Raw genomic sequence first — 13030 nt, 5'->3', positions numbered from 1 at the left:
GGGCGCCGAGATCAAACTGCTCTGGGCTTTTGTAAAAGAAAGCCCTCAAGGTTCTTGGTTCTGTTTATTATTGATGCTGTAGTTGTTGTTTGTTTGTCGTTTTGTCATATATACTAGTAAAGAACTGTTATTCCTACCCCCATACCTCTGCTGAAAGCTCCTTTAATTTTCCTTTTAATTGGAATAATTTGGAGGGAGGGGATTTGAATTCTCCATCTCTAGGGAGGTCCCGCCCCTTCCTAGCAGATATCTGTCTTTCAAACCAAGACAGATGTAAACTCTGCCCTTTTTTCCCCTTGATAGCTGCCAGACAGCTTTGATTACACCTTTATACCACAAGTGCTGCCTCCTCCACATCCTACAGTACCAATCAAGGTTGCACAAAGATGATTAAATAACTCATGCAATGAAAATGCCATCCCATGTTTTCCTCAAGAACATGGTACAAATAATCTCAAGAGCACCAAGAGGACAAGAGTGATTACTTGAATGTCAGTAACAGGAAATGATAAAATGACTAAATGTTAAACTACAATTAGATCTAAAACATCCTCCCTCCTCTTACTCAAGAGAAAATCCACATCTCTGATCCTTGAATCTTCATGATCCTTTAAACAATACTGAACAAAAATCTCCTATCAATATTCAATTCAAATAAAGAATAAATATTTCTTAAGTGAGAAGACTGACTCAAAATTCAGTTATTCTTCCCAAGCTGGGTAAAGAGAACTTCAAAGAATTTTAAGGAGTTAAACAAATTAGAATTTTTTTTTTTTTACTTCATTGTGGGGTAAAGTGCATCCACATGCATCCTCTTTTAAAAGTATTACAAAGGTAATATAAAGGTAAATGTAACATAAAAATATTTTTATTTATCCCCTAGGTATGGGAAAAAGAGCATTAAATGTCTTGAGGTAGAAATAATTATAGTTATGACTAACAATAGAACTGCCTCTGTTATTAGAAAGCACAGTAATGGAACTTGTTTGCTTCATTATTTATGACTAAAAACCAATAAGCATTTCAAATGCATTTGGAAACAGAACAGGAATGGAGCTTTCAGAATCCTTGCATCTAATCCTACACCATTGTTAATGAAAAGCATTAGTCACTTCCTGATCTGTATTTCCAGTATAGCTTCTAATCAGTTTGTGAATCCACATATAAACTCATCATCTGTATGGAAATGTTTTCTGCAACAGCATCTTATAGAAAAACCAAAACCGACAGCCAACCAACCAACTAACATATTCAAAGCAGCAGCTGAAGCTTTGTAAGCATTTAAGAAAAGAAATTGCAGAAAAAGACACAAACATTACCACTTTCCTGGAGATTAAAAGCAAAAATACTGTTAATTTATCAGTTTACCTCATACACTTACAGGGAATATTTAGAGATTATATTGTGAAGATCAACAATCATAAACCAACACAGTAATTGAAATTTCTCTGTCAAGACATTTTCATCTACAAACTTCTTCCCAATTTACATTCTTGCAGTGGAGAAACAACAAATAGGCCTGTAAAACAAAGCATCAGAATATGGAAATGGTTTTAAATTGCCACATTTAGTAGGATGACTCTTCTTGCAGGGTGCTCTCCAACAGCTAAAGTACTGGAAGAAGAATGTTTCCACATGTATTGTTTCCTCACATCACCTTAAATAATAATTTTTATGTCAGCATGAAATCAGTGAAAATTGATTACATATGTCGTTTTGATGTAGTGCTTAGGCTGATCAGATACTTTTTATTTCTAAATATCATTAAGGGTCCAAACATTGTTTAAATTTCTTTTGATGTATACACCACATATCTATAATTTCAGTGAATTTTACTATAAATTTTAGTTTAAAGGATTTAAAATTCTGTAAACAATTTTACGTCATCTTTAATTACTTTCTACTAATATATAAAGGAGGAAGAAGTTTCTAACACTATAGTTTGCAAATATACTCCTAAGGAACCTCTCGGCTTCTCTTCATACACTTAGACCCTGTTGACAACAGGAAAAAAACCCACAATAATGATGATAATATCATTGTTTAATTTAATGAAAAGACTACATGCTGGCAACAAAATAGCACACATGCAAAAAATCAGTGAGTTCCACTTCAGATAAAAATACTGCCTTTCTGTAGTCCTGTGTCCTAAATTCTACTTTAACAAAAATTGATCCAGAGGACCAAAACTAATTTCACAAAAACTTGAATAAAGAGCTGATGCTATCTCCTGTTTTCTTCCCTTTTCCTATCTAAACATAAATATAATTTATCTTTTGTGTCACACAACCTTTTTGCTATACACAGGAAATTAGCCTCCCTTGGAATTCATATTTGAGAGTTATCAGAAACTCAAGAGTTCAGACACATCAATAGATTACATCTTGAACCATACTGAGACTGGCATGGGAGTTGGAAAGACAAAATGGATCAAGTTTCTTGATTAGGTTGCACACTACTTATAACAATTCAAAAGACCTATTTCATTAATGTGTGAAATAAGTTACAATAATGGTTTAATTTAGAAAAGTCAGCAAGTGTTCCTGGCCAAAAGCACTTTCCATTTTTTTCTTATCTGTGGGAATATTTTGGTGACTAAACTTATCGCTAAAAAGAGATGTCTGAAGCCCCTGAACTGCCAGCAGTTCTCCATGGTTGGAAGTGGTCCCCACAGAGACCTCATGGTCCTAACCCACCCATCCCATCCCCTCAAAAAATGTCTTCTGATACCAATTATGGTAAATGATGAATTTCTTTTCCTAGCTGACAGATGAGAAAAACACTGTGCTGATAACACTGAGATGTTTTCTAGGTTCCTGTAAAAGCTGTCCAGGGAAGGAGCAGAAAATATGTTACCTCACTATTTGTGAAGCAGAGTAATTCCTGAAAAAGAAGCCAGCTATTTCTATCTTAGTTTTACAAGTTTTATTTGCAAAGGACCACCAGAGGAACAGCAGAAAGCCACTGCACATATTTAACACCCAAAGACCATAAGCAGGGTTACAAGCTTCTAAATGGGTCATAGATTGTGCCTCTGGTGTTCCAGCACTTAACATGGAAAAATATAATACCTAAACCAGTCAGACTTAGGGGGTTTTGGTGTTGGTTTCTTTTTCTCTCATCATCTGTTAAAGTCACTGTTTCTCAGAGATATTTCTACATTAACACAAACTTTCAGCAGAAAAAGACAATAGGAGTACAATGTTGGCTAAGACATTTTCTTTCCTTTGCCACTCACTTTCTGTAGGTGAGCCTTTAAAAATGCTAGAAAAAAATTCTTGTTTAGCTGCACAAGGGAACACAAGGCCCTGGCAACAGAACTGGAAACACTCTAAATGCTGAGGTAAGAAAACTGGAACACAGCAGATATCTCACAACTATATAAGGGCCTTCTATCTAGAGGGCACTGGTTTTCAAAATACAGTTCATTTAAATAGATTCATTTATTTCCTACATAAAAACGTTAATGCATATTCAATTTCAAGCCACTTAATGGCAGAAATATTAGGGAGTTTTGTTGCTTTGTGTTTTTCCTTTTCTTTTGCTTGCATGCAAGGAATCTCCCCATTGTTTCAAAAAATTGCCTTTATCTTGACCCGCAAGGGTCTCAGCCCTTATTTGTCACCCCTTTTCCTGCTGAAGAGGGCACTGATAGAGAGGCTTTTATGTGCAGCTGGTGTCCAACCAAGGTCAAGCCACCACAGTTCCTTTTACTGCCCAATTTTGGGAATGAGGAACCTGAGATAAGGATAATAATTGGGAGCTGTAACTGGCAAAACAAGGGGTGAAAAATACTAGAGAATGGTATGATCATGGGGAATTTGTGTTGTTTTAAGTGGTGTGACAGAATAGGCATTGTGTTGATATTTTGATTTTGGTGTGAGGATTCTTTTTGTTGATGGGAGTGAAGATTGTGTAATGAATGTGAATTTTTAATGATAATTTTTAAATATGTGATTCATGGAGGCAAGGGATTGAAAATACTTGGTTTGTTTGGCAAGGTTTTGGTTGAAAGGGGCGGCTTCTGTGAGAAGCTGCTAGAGGGATTCCCCCATGCCTGATGAAGACAATGCCAGGTAAGTCCAAGATGGACCTGCCACCGACCAAGTCTGAACATATCACTGATGGTGCCAGCACCTCTGGGGTAACAGAGGTAACGTGAAAATAGGTTAATGAATACAAACAATTGCAGAAGGAGAAGAGAGGTATGAGAATATGTGAGAGGAGCAACTCTGCAGATACCAAGGCCAGTGAGAATGGAGAAAACGTTCCAGATGCTGGACCAGAGATTTCACTCCAGCCCCTGGTGCAAACCATGGTGAGGCAGCTCTGCCCCTGAAGCCCATGGAGATCCATGGTGGAGGAGAAATCCATCTGCAGCCTGTGGAGGATCACTGGAGCAGGTGGATGTCTAAGGAGTCTGCAGGTCTGCGAAAAGCCTGTTCTGGACCATGCTCCTGGCAGGACTTATGGCTCCATGAAGCAGGTCTGCTGGCAGGACTTCTGATCCCATGGAGGTCATGTGTTGGAGCACTACATTCCTGAAAGACTGCACTCCATAACAGGGACTCTCACTGGAACAGTTCTTGAAGAACTTCTGCCCTTGGGATGGACTCACAACCTTCTGCAGTTGTAGAGCTCTGTCTCCTGTGGAAGGGACTCCACCACAGAGCAGGAAAAGTATAGTCCTCGCCTTGTGTAGGAAGGAACAACAGAGAAAAGTGTGGTGAACTGATTGCAGTCCCCATTCCCCATCCTCCTGTGCTTTGGAGGCAGAAGGTAAAGAGTAGGGAATAAACTTAAGCCTGGAAAGAAGGAAGGAAGGGGTGGGGGCAAGGTGTTTTTAAGATTTATTTGTCATTATCTCACTCTGATGTGACTGTAATGAATTCATTTCCCCAAGGTGAGTCTGTTCTGCCTGTGATGGTCATGAGCGAGTGATCTCTTCCTGTCCTTACCTTACCCTGTGAGCTTTTTGTTATATTTTCTCCCCCCTGCTCAGCTGAGGAGGGGAGGGATAGAGAAGCTTTGATAAGCACCCAGTGTTCAGCCAAGATCAACCCACCGTGTCAGCAAAAAGTCTTTTTTCTTTAAACAGTAAGTGAAAAACTGATTTGTTTCTAGACAAATGTTGTATTTTTAAGCTGAATTGCTTTCATTGTTCTGTTACGGAATAATTATTTAATTTTAAGACAAAGGTACCAGACTTACTCATTTTCCAAAAATGTCTAAAATCATTTCTTAAATTAAAATAATCCTTTGCTTCTGTATTATTTTAAGTATATCTGCTTTGAATACTGAAATAAAGCAACATTTAACAAAACATATTTCAATCTAATATAAATCTAACATTTTGGACATTGGTCTAGATAATCTAATCCGCATAGAGAACAATGGCAAATGCAGGAAGTTCATACACGCATTCGAAGTTATTCCTACAGATAGGAATAAAAATATTTGGAGAATCTACAACAGGATACATAAGTACATAGGATTCCCTCCAGCCTCATTTTCGTATAGAGAAAAGTGAATTTATGGACTTCAGTTTAAGGGAGTGCTTCAGACATGATTTATTGGTCTTGCTTACATGTAACATTTTAAGGTGTAAGTATTCCTTCTCTCAATTCTCCACCCTCAACCATACAGGTTAACTAATTATGTGAGAAGTAGGTGCTCTGCATATGAGTATCTTCTTAGACATCAGCATGCAAAGGAAGAACTGCCATTTCAAGACAGGAGGAGAAAGCTATATTGCTAGAAAATACCCTATTCCTGCATTGCAGTGATCAGGTATGATCCCACAGCAAGAACATTTCTCACTATTTACTGCTAAAGTTTCTCACAATATATTAGTCATTTGTCAAATTGTCAGCAAAATCCTTCGATGTCTGTTTTAGTACATTCTTTTCCTCTTTTAGCATGCTCCCACCTTCCCTAGAGGAATAGTTTTGACCTCATGCCAATTATCCCGGTAAGATACTTCTGCCCACTCCCACCCCTCGGCCATCACCCCAAATCCAGCCCCTTGTTCTGCAAAGTTCCCTTGTGTTTGCTTCCCCATTGGTATAGGTTTTCTGTACCCTCCCCTGTGGGATCCCTGTTGGTCACTTGTGATGTCATGTATTGTCCTATTCCACCCCTTGGATGCCCTGGTTGGTTGTGCAATGTATCCCCAACCCTGTGACACCCTCCTTTAAAAGCTGCTGCAATCCTTTGTTCTGTGCTTGAGTGTGTTGGACCCCTTTGGAATAAACCTGTTCTGGAACCTCCCCTCACTCAGCGTCGCGTGCCTTCCTTGCTGGGTCTCCGACACGCCTGCCTGCTTGTGGACTCTGCTGTGCCCTCTCTGGAGGAGCCAGCCAGGGTCACAGAGTTACAGCAGAGGGCCACATCAGGTGCCACAGACTTGAAGATACATTTAGTATAATTACAAACGTTATCTTCAAATGATCATGCAAAGATAAACTTCCACAGGATTCACCAACAGCCTAGACACATTGAAAGAGAAGAGTACAGTTTGCCCTTAAGATTAGTGTATGCTTGTCATCTGAGAAGTGCAAGACTCCAAATTTTCAGGTGTCATTTGGTTACTTATCTTTAATACGGCAAGGCCCAAACATTCCATGGCATTAAACGTCACATGCACACCTGTGCAGACACCAGCAAGGATATCTTGGTTGGCATCGTTTCTCCAACAGCATGTGTGTGACGTACTGGTTGTACTATGAAACATGCTTTTTTCTTCCCTTCTCCAGGAATGAGTCTGAATAATTTTCATCCTTTGCACAGCTGGACAAGTGTGTGGAAAACATCACTACGTACAGCTTACATGTACACACACTATGTACAGCATGCCAATCAGCCCACAGCTGCTAGAGATGTAAGTAGCCACTGCCTCTAGGGTACTTGATAAACAGAGATCATCACTTTATCAGATTACGTCATTCCATCAGGACTTTTCCCACTATAAAGTGCCAGCTGGAAGAATTGTAACAGTACTTACAGGAGTAACTCAGAATTATGTAAAAGACTGGAGATGCCTTTTAAAAAGCAAACTAGAAACTTCCTTCCTCAAACTAAGCCATTGTTGAAGTGGGGCTGCTCTCTTCCAGCTCACAGTCTGCTGTGACACCCACAAGGGTGATGTCATATGAGGGCTGCTTCCTCCAGTCTCCTTGCACAATCAATCACCTCTGTGGCAGCCACAAAAACCAGAGGAATTACCCAAGTTTTGCCAGCTGGCAAGTCTGCAACAATATCCATACAGACATGGATTTTTAAATTATTGAAGTTCCAAAATACCCATGTTGTTAGGCATCCTAACAGTGTTTCTCACTAAAGGCTGCCCTGAATAGCCCTCCCTGTATGTGCTCCATCATAGCCAAATAAAGCAAACCCAGGCCACAGATCTGTTCCTCAGCATGGCCACAGCTTGTTTTCCTTGTTCACATTGTGATTGCCCTCATGGGAGTAGAAATTGTGGTAATGAATAATGCTACTCCTGCCTAAATCTCTTTATTAAACATAGGCCCTCATAGAGGCAGAGGCTATAATGTCAGCCTAAAAAAAAAGCTAACTGATGTAATAATGAGAGAGACTGAATAGCTAAATTTGAAGTGCTGTTCAGTAAGGGTTGGTGGCATCTCCCTATTTGTGTCAGACGTGCACTGGTTGGCAACCAGGATGTCTGGCAGAAAACTATCAAGGTTAAATGTAACCCTTCCCTCCACAGCACAGCAGCTCTGATTCAAAAGCACTACAACAAGTGAAACAACTCATCCTCTGGCTGACAATCAGCACATATTTTCTGTTGATTGTGGGCCCCCTGCAATGCATGTGTTTAAGAAGAAAGCTTTATGCATGAATGATAGACTCTGTGTCTGACTTGAAGTGCTACTGCTACATCTCTTAACAGTGCACTTGGCTGGTGTCCACTTGTCATTTTTCTGAAACACTCATAAGGAAAATACAGACTCTTTGGGAGAATGAAGTAGAGGTGCAAATTGCAGTCACACCTTTCTGTCTTGCTGCAGTATCACTTCTTGTCTCCAAAACCAACACAAATCCGCTTGCCTACTCATGGCAGGTAGCCACAGTTCACAGTTGCAGTAGGGATCAGTCACAACACACCAAGTGTCAAGCTATACTCTAAGAGACAGACTTCTGTATAGCAGAAAATAATTAAGGACCTTCATTTTCTTATGGACCTGAATATGGCACAATTCTTTTGAAAATGTTCCCTGCTTTCACCTCAGGCCCAGTGTGTGGGGGAAGGGAGAAGAGACTGCAATTCTACACATGGTGGTTGAGCATCTTGACAGCTGATTGCAGGTTTTGCTCTAATCTGAGGACAGAATATTACATGGGATGTAAGTTCTCTCTTGAAAGGAGAAAATAAAAAAAAAATCACTGAGAACCCCAAAGTACTTGGACATGAATTATTAAGTCAAATTGATGTTTAATTACTCATTGACGGGTTCACAAAGCACCCACAATTCCTCTCCATACTACATTTTGCTTGAGCAAAATAGGGGAATAGGAATCCTAGAAGTCCAGGGATAGTCTCTGGATAAGCCTAATGGAATATGAGATAACACCTTTAAGTGATAGTGCACTTGCCAGCAGAACAGATGACTACAAAAACAAATCTTTAGTTTGTCCGTCGGTGTGCTCACAGAGAGCCAACGGGCTCTGTCACCGCTGGCCCAGACACAGCGACAGAGTGTTAGGGGGTCAGTCTGCAAGCTCGCAAGCAGTACTGACTCCTGTGGGTTCTTTGCCTGGCAGAGGCTTATGCGAGCGATGGAGATTCGACAGGCAGTGGAAAGAAAGGAGGAAACAATTTCAGACGAACAGAGGGTTTATTGCAAACACCTCCTCAGCCCGAAACTGCTCGGGGGGAGAGGGGTGCGGGGGGTTTTTGTCCAAAGGATTTGGAGGGGGGACAAAGGGGGTGGCCAGCCACTGCCAGCCAACCGGGGCAGGTTGCCAGGGGATACAGGTGTAATAGAACATCACTTGGACTAATCAGGGGAAAAATAGGAGGGATTTACAAAGGCGGGAGACATGACAGGCAGCTAACCGTGTGTCGCATGGCAGGTGCCGGAGTCATGTGAGTTAAACAAAGGAACAATCGAGGGGTGGGGTACAGGGAACCCAACAAGTACAAAAGTATAGAAAGCCTAACCGATTAAATTAACACACTGCCACAAGTTTGGACCAGTACCTTGTCCAAATATGCTCATTGAACAACATGATGAAAAAAAAATCTTGGATTTCGGTGTTCAAAAGTAGATTTTTCTGCAATATTAAATAAGAAGGTTGTTAACCTGCTAGTTACTAGTGAGTGTATCCATAAAGGAAACGTCCTGAGTCACTAACTGCACATAAAATAGGAAATGGAAGCCATACCCATGACATGTCAGAAAACAATTTTTGGGCATTTAGTCTCCTGTGCTCACTAATTACTATACACATTCTCATTAAGTGATTTGGAATGTGATAAGAAGAAGAAAACAAGCTCTAGAATCAGGATTCTTTCAGTGTTAATGGTCATCAGTTTGTTGGATAAGTGTATATCGGGAAGGAAAAAGCAGAAAAAACCTGAAATTCAGTTAATTTTGAAGTTATTAGCTGTAGTATCTTTTTCTTGTGCATTGTGAAATGCTTGTACAGACTTCAAACAAATGACATTGCTTTCTTCATCTTGGTGTGAAAAAGTAACTCCTTCCAAAAACTGGAACCTATGTAAAATGCTCTATTTTATGGAACAATAAAGTTTGCTTTGTGTTTTACAAGATAACGCAATGTCCTAACAAATCGAAATACCAGTTTCAAGGATAATCCATGCTTTCATTTACATTGTACTCTCTGTAGATGTATTTGTTAGGTATGGCAAGCAGATATGCATAAGCAATTACAGACTGAGTGAGCAGATAGCGTCTGCTTTTTATGCATCATATTCCAAATGTTTATTTAATGAAGACAAATCACTTCTTGCTGAGACTGCAGCCCTTTTTAAAGTATAAATAAATATTTCCAGAGCTTATTAAAAGTACTCCTTTTAAATTTTTAAACATTTAGCTATTACAACTGTCACAATTTCAAGGCAAAAAGGAGGGATGCATCAAAACACATTACTGTGCATGTAATGATTGACCAAAGACATGGTTTTATAAGCAAGACACCTCTAAAAAGCCAAAAGAAAACCACACACTAACCTCCCATTTTCACATAAATTATTATGAATTTGAATCTAGATTATCAGAAATTACTAATTTTATGAACTCTTTATTTTTCTGTTTTAAACAACAAGAGATATTTTCTATAAGATTATTCCACATACACTGTCTTTTATTTTGAAATAATTTTTAAATATTATGTCAACAGAAATGTAAAGGCTAGCTTAATTGGGAAAAAAATCTCTTATAATATTTAAAATATTATGCATTAAAGAACTTACATGCTGAGAAGCTTTAGCACAAGTCTTGTACAACACTTGTCTATCAAGACAAGTGTTCTAAAATTTCAAGCTCTTTTACCAGCTTTCAGGATAGGAAAGCTATACTATGTTACAGTATTTATAAAAAGAAAAAAACCTGCAACACAGATATCAGTGTCTGCCTGTTCCCCTCCCCTCATGAGGAAGTTGTAACTGCAATGAGGTCTACCCTCAGTTTCCTCCTCTCCAGACTGAACAGACCAAGTGACCTCAGCTACTTCTCACACGGCTTCCCCTCAAGGCCCTTCAACTTCTTTGTTGCCTCCCTTTGGATGCTTTCTAACAGCTCTAACAATCTTTCTTATTTCGTAAGAAACTTTCCAAACCTGCCCCCAGCACTGGAGGTGAGGCTGCCCCAGAGCAGAGCAGAGCAGGGCAGAGCAGGGCAATCCCTCCTTTGCCTTTTTGGTGATGCTGTGCCTTATGAACCCAGGACACAGGAGCCCTGCTGGCTGCCAGGGCACTGCTGACTCATGTTCAACTTGCCATTGAGCAGGACCTCCAGGTCCCTTTCTGCAGTGTTGCTCTCCAACCTCTCATTCCCTGTTCTGTCTGAACATCCAGGGTTGCCCCATCATAGAATCTGACTCTTGCCCTTTTTAAACCCCAAAGGCTCGGTGATTTCTGAGACCTCTGGATTTGTGGAGGTCTCTCTGCAGGGCCTCAGGGCCTCCCTGTCTTCCAGGGAGTTGACAGCTCCTCCCAATTCAAGTCCTGTGTGCAAGTCCTTTAGTAAGAAGTTGAAGAGAACTGGGCTTAAAATAGAGCCCTGCAGAATGCCATTAGTACCAGTGTGAAGGCCTTTCCCAGACAGGTGTAAAAACAATAATAATAAAAGCATCACAGATGCAATGCCACCAGTTCTTTTCAAATATGTGAAGAGCATGAAGACTTACTGACTTTGGTCATTTTCTGTCATTTTTGAAAGAAGCTGAAGATAAACTAAACCAGAACAGCTAAAGAAGTCATCATAGATACACACATACACAGATACATGATATTTCATCAGAGATAACTCAATATGAAGCAACCTATTGAACTTCAAGCAAGAACTTTTATGTCATTGGAATGAATAACCTGCCAGGGAAACTCAGTTTCCTACATGGTATCTTGTTGCAGTTAGCTGCTGCAAAGCATAGTTCCCTGAACAGTAAGAAAGTTTGGCTGTTTTCTGAATACAGACTAAACCAGAGGTAAGGATGCTAGAGCTCAGCTATGGCTTTCCATTAGCTCCTTTTCCAACTCTGCAAACAGGGAAAAACCTACCAACTGATGCTTATGTTTGTATCATTTCAGGTGAGAAATAAGTGACATCTATCACTCCAGGAAGGAGTTTATACTCAAAATATCTTTCTGTGCACAAAAGTGAAAAAGGAGATGTTGCGAAAGAGCTGTTCACCTGGCAGGGTGGGCATTTAGTTGGTGGTTTTGTTGTTGTTGTTGGGTTTTTTTGTGTGTGTGGGGGGGGTTTGTTTGTTTTTGTTTTGGGAGGGGGTGTTTGGGGTTTTTTGTGGGGGTTTTTTTGTCGTTTTTTTTTGTTTTGTTTTGTTGTCAAAACTATGGATTCTCCAAATGTTCAGATGATAAAATCTATTCATACAGGTCAATCTGGTTGTTGGTGTTTTTTCCACACAAACAAACTGGACTGCATAGTAAGATCCCATCTGCTCAACTAAAAATTAAAAGCATGAGTTTATCTCATTTCTTTCAGTAGAACTACCAATTGCAGAAAGTACTCACTGAAGCAAACTGCTCTGGAGACTCAGTGGTTGCCAAACAGAACCTTAACATGCACAAAGCCTTGATGATCTCTGAACAGCTGCAAGTGACTATGCTCTAGCCAATTACTACCACCAAAAAAACCCAGATAAACAATCACTACTGGAAGAAGGCTCTCTGCCAGAGAAATATTAACACATTTTTAGGTAGCTGGTCTATGCTCTGAACCTTGGTTCAAGCTTTCTCAAAGATAAAATTTCTTCTCCAAGTTGCTGTACCTCTACCTGTTTTTACAGATCAGTAAAAAGGGTAGCATGGCCTAGAAAAATTTCAGGACATTCTGCAACTTTTTCAGTCAAAGTTCATTATAGAGAAGAGCTTTTTCCTTTTCTTTTTTCAGAGAATTTAGCTTATCTAATAATATATACTCTTGTATACTCTCCATGAAAATATTTTGCAGCATACCATAAGTACAATTAAAGTTTATATTAATTTAATCACTACCGAAGTGTGATCATAAATACAACTTCTTAGGAACTGCTATTCGGTGAGTTTTGAGTACATTTTCCATATCATAGTGTGCCTTACCCAGGATGAATGCAGCTGCTTTAGTGGCTCTTCAGTACTCATCTGCTCTTTAGCATTGATTAGGCATTTCAAATCAGTGGCACCTCACAGCACACAGACTGATACAGCAATCTGATGCAGGTGCTCCCAGTTTCAGCAGCACAAGCCATTAAGAACAGCACATAACTGTGATATGCATCAAGACTCTGTGACGTTGACAACTATACTGTGGATGCAACTGCC

Source organism: Prinia subflava, chromosome Z (genome assembly GCF_021018805.1).
Source record: "Prinia subflava isolate CZ2003 ecotype Zambia chromosome Z, Cam_Psub_1.2, whole genome shotgun sequence".
In the NCBI taxonomy this organism is placed as follows: Eukaryota; Metazoa; Chordata; class Aves; order Passeriformes; family Cisticolidae; genus Prinia; species Prinia subflava.
Note: the sequence above shows the minus strand (reverse complement) of the source record.